This window comes from Aotus nancymaae, unplaced genomic scaffold (genome assembly GCF_030222135.1).
Source record: "Aotus nancymaae isolate 86718 unplaced genomic scaffold, 86718_ANA_hifiasm-v0.15.2.pri h1tg000058l, whole genome shotgun sequence".
Lineage (NCBI taxonomy): Eukaryota > Metazoa > Chordata > Mammalia > Primates > Aotidae > Aotus > Aotus nancymaae.
In genome coordinates this window covers 31,754,629-31,762,362 of record NW_026988472.1, presented here as the reverse complement: position 1 = coordinate 31,762,362, position 7,734 = coordinate 31,754,629, and positions in this window count along the sequence as shown.

Below are 7,734 nucleotides of genomic sequence, written 5' to 3'. Positions count from 1 at the left end.
AGGAGAATTGCTTGAACCCAGGAGGCAGAGGTTGCAGTGAGCCAAGATCACGCCACTGCACTTGAGCCTGGGAGACAGAGCGAGACTCCGTCTCAAAATAAAAAGATGAAAGACATAACCAATACCTCCCAAAGTTTCCTTGCATCCCTTTGTTCTTGCTTTTGTTTAATAAATGGCATAGAATTTAGTGATTTTTAAATTCAGGGCAGCACATTTCATGTGAGGTTGAGATTGTTAGAGAAAAACTTTGTAAATGAGGAAGGATTTAAACAAGGCTTTTAAATGGAACTTACAATTTAAAAAATAGAGAAGAAAAAATAACACACATTCAATGAAAGAATATAGGCAAATGGGTGGAGATGGGAATGAGGAACTACCTATTTAAAGGAAGTGAAAAGAACAATTTTATCAAGGTAGGTGGATAGAGATTGATAAAGTGATAAAACTCAGTAAAGGACAGATTGTGAGGGATTCTGAATGCCCAGATAATGAATCAGAAATTTTATTCTATCAGCAAAGGAGAGTGAATGAACACGTGTAATTATCCACCTAGAAAAATATTTTAGGAAGATAATGAGACTACAGTGTATATTATAGAACAGAGATGAAAAGAAAACAGCAGATTAAGTAGTTAACTCATAGCTCAAGAGATCTCTAACTGTATGTTGCGAGGATGAATGGCACATACCTTTTTAAGGGAAAATGTTCCACAAAGAAAAGATATGCAAAAATATATAACAAGTATAAGATAATAACTATTTCTTTTTCTATTCACCTAAAGGTCTAAAGCTAATATTCCTGATTGGTAGATGGCTCTACTTCATGCAGTGATTCAGGGGCTAGGTTTCTTCCTATCTTGTGGCTCCTGTATCTGCATACATTAACCCAGTAGAAGAGAATGGATAAGATGGAGAAGCCACAGCCAATTTAAAAGCTATCATCCGGCTGGGCGCGGTTGCTCAGGCCTATAATCCCAGCACTTTGGGAGGCCGAGGCGTGTGGATCACAAGGTCAAGAGATCGAGACCATCCTGGTCAACATGGTGAAACCCCGTCTCTACTAAAAATACAAAAATTAGCTGGGCATGGTGGCTCGCGCCTGTAGTCCCAGCTACTTGGGAGGCTGAGGCAGGAGAATTGCTTAAACCCAGGAGGCAGAGGTTGCAGTGAGCCGAGATAGCGCCACTACACTCCAGCCTGGGTAACAAGAGTGAAACTCTGTCTCAAAAAAAAAAAGCTATCATCCAGAAATGGCCCACATTCGTTGGCTGGAAATCAGTCTTACAGCTAACTTCAAGGTCTGCTCCAAAATATGATTTACTTTTGTACCCTGGAATAAAGAAGATGACTTAGTTTTATGAATATTTAGAAGGCTTTGCCGTAGTTGCCTCCTTTTGTTATCCATTTGAAATGCTCTTATTATAACTCCCAATCCCAAGAAAGAGAAAAATTCCAAGCTAGACATGTCATGCCTATCAAAATCAAGGTATGAAGGATAGATCACAGCATTTTTCAGATGTGGATGTGATTCCCTGTGGTCTGAACAAATAGAAAATGAACATGCCAGATATAGTTTACTATCTTCAAACTCAATATACAATAGCAGGTAGTGAGAGGAAAGGACAAAAAAAATTACATTGGGAAAATGGAAGTGTGGGAAATACACAAAGTCACTGGTTGAAACCAACCCAATGGTTCCATAAACATTTCTTTATTTATCTTTTGGATAAAGAAAGAAATTGATCTTTCTGGTCTTAAAGCTTGAAAGTTACATTTGTTTTATCTGAGTTCCTTCCTCAGGAAAGGACTCCCAAGCCTTTCAAAAAGAATCAAGGAACTGAAACTCACCAGATTACCACACACAAACAATGAGATGCCAGACCCCTCATTTTGTTTTCTTACCCCTTCTGAGTTCGTTTTCCAACACATTATTACATTTATTCCCTGCTATATAAACTGCTAACTTTTCTCAATAAGGGAGATGGATTTGAACCTGATCTCCCATCTCATTGACTGCAGCACCTGATTAAAGCCTTTTTCCTTGACAATACTCAACATCTCAGTCATTGGTTTTCTGTATGGCAAGTAGCAGGACCCAAACTGCACCACTGGTGTTTCCATAACATGGTGCATACCAAGATGACAACATATGAGATCAGTATTATAAAAAAATCCCTGACATGGGAAAGTCTGATTAGATTCTGAGTCTGATTTCTATAAGGAAATATTTACTTTTAGCTTTCATGGCCATAATTCAAATGGGCTTTGGAAAGTTTACCCTCCTTGAGTGATGCAATTGTGGAGGCCACTTCAGTGGCCCTCATTTTGTTTTCTTACCCCTTTCAAGTTCCTGTTTTCCAACACATTATTACATTTATCCTCTGCTATATAAACTGCTAACTTTAGTCAGTAAGGGAGATGGACTTGAAACTGATCTCCCATCTCATTGAAAATTAGCCGGGCATGGTGGCATGCATGTGCAATCCCAGCTACTCAGGAGGGTGAGGCAAGAACATTGCTTGAGCCCAGAAGTTCAAGGTTACAATGATCTATGATTGCACCACTGCACTCCAGACTGGGCAATAGCAAAACCTTGTCTACAAGTTTATACTGTAGTGTAATGTTTGGTATATTTGTCAATTATGTTTCCCAGAAATTGAGTAGAATTCTAATTTGCCTCATATGTAAAAAAACAAACAAAGGTTTTTCATCTCTGTACTGTGTATATTTCATTCTATTTCTGCTTGAAAATTGATGCTTGAATCGGCTAATGTCTTATTTTCTAATACTGTGTTAAGAACAGCAAACAGGCATGTGTATACCTATGTAACAAACCTGCACTTTCTGCACATGTACCTCAGAACTTAAAGTATAATTAATAAATTTAAAAAAAAAGAACAGCAAACAATAGAAAACACACTCTAATGCTCTGGCTATTTCCAACAAAACCCTTTCCAGACTCTGCAGACAAGTGTTCTAAATTCACTTATACAAGTTGCAAATTTTATATCTGGATTTTTTTCATGAAGCATATTTAAAGTGTATGTATAGGGCTTAAGTGATTAGATTATCTGGAATATTTAATCATTCTAAATCTGAGGTTCTTGGAAAGAAGCTCTACATGGCTCTAAAGATAAACGTGAAACTCCTGAGATTGGGGAGGAGAAAAGCTTCCTTCCTTTACTCTAGTAGATTTGTGGATGAAAGAGATTTCAATATTAAATGGGAGAAACCATATGCATAACCAAAATGAATTTCTCAGGATCACATGTGCCTCATTTTGTCTTCCAGCAAAAGAAAGTGTTTGACCCACTATTTCTTTTTTTGAGAGCTGAAAATCTTCAGTAAAGCACAAAGATCAATTCTAGAAAGAGTAAAGTACAAATGAATAATACAATACAGACCAGAAGCAGGTGCATGTAAAAATAAAATGCAGTTTCATAACTGAATGAAAATTGTATACTTTAGAACCATGATGACAATTCTATTTTGCAGCCATAATTGTTAGTACTGTAAGAGCAGAGGCAGTCTTTATTCAGCATGTTCTTTCTGAGTGTGCACATACATGTGTGCATGTATGAGGAGGAGAGAGGTTATCAGAACTTTTTACTTTTTAATATATTAATTACAATTGCATATTTACCCTTTATATATTTACTGTATATTCACATTTATGTACTTATAGTACACAATATTACACACACACACACATATATATATTTAAATGTTATTACCTAGGAATAAAATTTTGATTCTATTTCCAAGGAAGACTACATCAAATCTGTAAAATGTGAGGAAAAATTGGATTACTTAGAATTAATAAAAATTTGTGTTATTTAGTTCAAAATCTTAGCTCTCATTTTCTCCTATGAATAATGTTCATTTAATGAAAGATTTACCAAAAAATAGTTATGTTAATACACAGAAGTCCCAAGTAGGTTTCTGTGGGAAAAGGGACAATTATACAATTTAAATGAGTAATAGTTCAGGGGTTTTATATTTTCTACTTGATAAATAAAATCAAATTCTTCAGTCCAAAGTGTAATATTATTTTTGTTGCTCAAAACAAAATGTTTAAACCCATAAATTTCTACTTATATGTACTGATTTTTTTTTTCTTTTTTTTTTGAAAGAAAGAAAGAGAAAGAGAAAGAGGGAGAGAGAACAAGAGTCTTTCTCTATTGCCCAGGCTGGAATGTAATCTAAAAATAGGTGTTAAAAACCTCTTTTTTGCCGATTATTGTGCTTCACAGTGGAGACAGGAAGGAATAAGAGAAGAAAATAACAAACAGCCAACCAATATTTCATTTAAGTCTGTGAAATGCTATGCAAATGCTGAAGAATGATTTACTTCCAATTACGTGGTCACTTTCAAAATAGGTGTAATGTGATACTAAGAAAAATGTATGTTCTGTGGACCTGGGGTGAAGAATTCTATAAATATTCACTGAGTTTACTTGTTCCAGGTCTGAGTTCAAATCATAGATGTCCCTGTTAATTTTCTATCTCATTGATCCGTTGAATATTAACAATATAGTGTCAAAGTCTCCCGCTATTATTGTGCAGGAGTCCAAGTCTCTTTATAAGTCATTAAGAACTTGTCTTATGTATCTGGGTGTTCCTATATCGGGTGTATATATATTTATGATCATTGACTCCTATTGTTGCATTGATCCTTTTACCATTATGTAATGTCCTTCTTTGTCAGTCTTTGTTACTGCTGAAGTCTATTTTGTCAGGAACGAGAGTTACAACTCCTGGTTTTTTTGTTTTTTTGCTCTCTATTTGATTGGTAAGTCTTCCACCAACACTTTGTTTTAAGTCTTTGTGTGTCCTTGCTTATGAGATGGATCTGGATATAGTGTGATGATGGGTTTTGACTTTTTATTCAATTTGCCTGTCTGTGTCTTTGATTGGGGCATTTAATCCATTTAAATTTAGGATTAATATTGATATTTGTGAGTTTAATATTGTCATTTAATGCTAGCTGGCTATTTTGCCCATTAGTTGATATAGATTCTTCATTATGGAGATATTCTCTACCTTTTGGTAAGTTTTTGGGATGACTGATACTGGTTGTTCCTTTCTGTGTATCGTGCCTCTTTCAGAAGCTCTTGTAAAGCAGGCCTGGTGGTGATGAAATCTCTGAGTGCTTGTTCATGAAAAATTTTATTTTTCCTTCATTTATGAAGCTTAGTTTGGCTGGATATGAGATTCTGGGTTGAAAATTCTTTTCTTTGAGGATACTGAATATTGACCCCCACTCTCTTCTAGTTTGTAGGGTTTCTGCTGAGAGATCTGCTGTGAGTCTGATAGGCTTCCCTTTATGGGTAACCTGACCTTTCTCTCTAGCTGCCCTTAGAATTTTCTCCTTTATTTCAACCCTAGAGGATCTAACGATTATGTGTCTTGGGGTTGCTCTACTTGAGGAATATCTTTGTGGTGTTCTCTGTATTACCTGGAGTTGAGTATTGTCCTGCCTTACTAGGTTAGGCCAGTTTTCCTGAATAATATTCTGAAGAATATTTTCCAGCTTGGATTCATTCTCTTCATGACATTCAGGTACACCTATCAAACGTAAATTAGGTCTTTTCACATAGTCCCATATTTCTTGGAGACTTTGCTCATTCCTTTTTACTCTTTCTTCTCTAATCTTGTCTTCTCATTTCATTTCATTAAGTTGGTCTTCGACCTCTGATATCCTTTCTTCTGCTTGGTCAATTCGACTCTTAAAAACTCCCCTGCATACTTCGCGGAGTTCTCTTATTGTATTCTTCAGTTCCATTAATTCACTTATATTCCTCTCTAAATTGTCTATTCTCATTAGGATTTCGTCAAACCTTTTTTCAAGGTTCTTAGTTTCTTTACATTGGGCTAGGACATGTTTTTTAACTCACAGAAGTTTCTTATTATCTGCTTTCTGAAGCCTAATTCTGTTATTGGAACGCACTCGTTCTCCATCAGGCCTTGATCCCTTGTTGACGAGGAACTGTGATCCCCTGTAGAGGGAGAGGCATTCTGATTTTGGGTATTCTCAGCGTTTTTACGCTTGTTTCTTCCCATCATTGTGAATTTATCCACCTGTCGTCTTTGTAATTACTGACTTTCAAATTAGGTCTCTGAGTGGACGTCCAACTTGTTGATTCCCAGCGCTGGAATCTGAGCAACCCACTGCGCCAGCTAAAACAGCGGCGTTAAGATTGATGGTGCTTTTCTGCCCGAGAATCTCCAGTCTGGCTTCCTTCTTGAGTCCCTTTTTCAATCAGCTGAATAGGCGACTCTGCCTTCCAGGAGCTCCAAACGTAGACCAAAAGGGGACCCAGTCCTGTTTACTCTGCACCAAGAACCGCCGTGCCAGGGCGCCAGCAAAACCACCACGCCGGCCACAAGAGTCGCGCTGGCGACCCATGGGGCTCCTCCACTGGGAATCTCCTGGTCTGAGAGTAACAAATATTCATCTGAAAGTGTGGCATCCTCTCGTTCTCTGCACTTTCACTGGGAGCTACAATCCTGAGCTGCTAGTAATTGGCCATCTTGGATCTCTCTCTCATGTACAGATTTTTCAAACCAGTCATTTATTTGGTTATACGCACACATCATATATATACATATACGTATGCAGACATATAACTAAATATATTCAAGGCAAATTTTAGTCTTAAAAAATTGTTTAATGCATCTTTAATTTCTTCTACTTTACATGGCCAAGGCATTGATAACTTCAGGACCACAACTCTCTTTTTATCCTTACAGGCTTTTGTTTGTGTTTTTCTACAGTTAAAATTATATTAGGCTTTACAATCATATTTTCATCAGTTTAGAATTAAAAACAAAGAGATATTACTTGTAGATGTTCTAATTATTTAACAGAATTATCTAGTGGAGACCTTTTGTTATTTTGTTTTGTTCATATTTGTTTTTATTTATTTATTTTTGAGACAGAGTCTTGTTTCCCAGGCTGGATTGCAGTGGTGGGATCTTGGCTCACTGCAGCCTCTACCTCCTGGGTTCAAATGATTCTCCTGCCTCGCCTCCCATGTATTTGGGATCACAAGCACCTGCTACCATGCCTGGCTAATTTTTTTGTATTTTTAGTACAGACGGGGTTTTACCATGTTGGCCAAGCTGGTACTGAACTCCTGACCTCAAGTGTTTCACCCACCTCAGCCTCCCAAAGTGCTGGGATTACAGGTGTGAGCCACCTTGCCTGGCCTTCTTTTGTTCATTTTGTTAAGTGCATGGATTCACCTTTTTGTATTTTAAAAAGACAAAAGTCTCTATCTGTTTTAATTGATATTTCTAAACAAATCTACTTGGATTTAGCAATGATATTTTACTGACAGATAATATTTATTCAACCATCTTATTATATTTAATGACTCTAGTATAAAAGATAGCATGACAGTCAATATTTTTTAAAGCAAAATTTAAAAACTGTTCACTTATCAAACTTTTAAGCAGTAACTTATGGCAATTCAAAAGAAAAATTAAGAACAGAAGCAATTACCTTGTTCCACTTGTGCAAAATAAATTTTTTCCCATAACTCAAGTCTCATACAGGAGTTATTTATGATAGGATACTACAAATGGCTGTCTTATTTTTGTGTGTGTTTACTCTCTTCTCTTTGACTGAAATAAGAAGGTGTATATCAAATACTTTTCAGAATAGAGGCGTCTGAATATTTTCATTATATTTCTCAAGAAACATGAGTCACACATTATCAGCTCCAAAAGG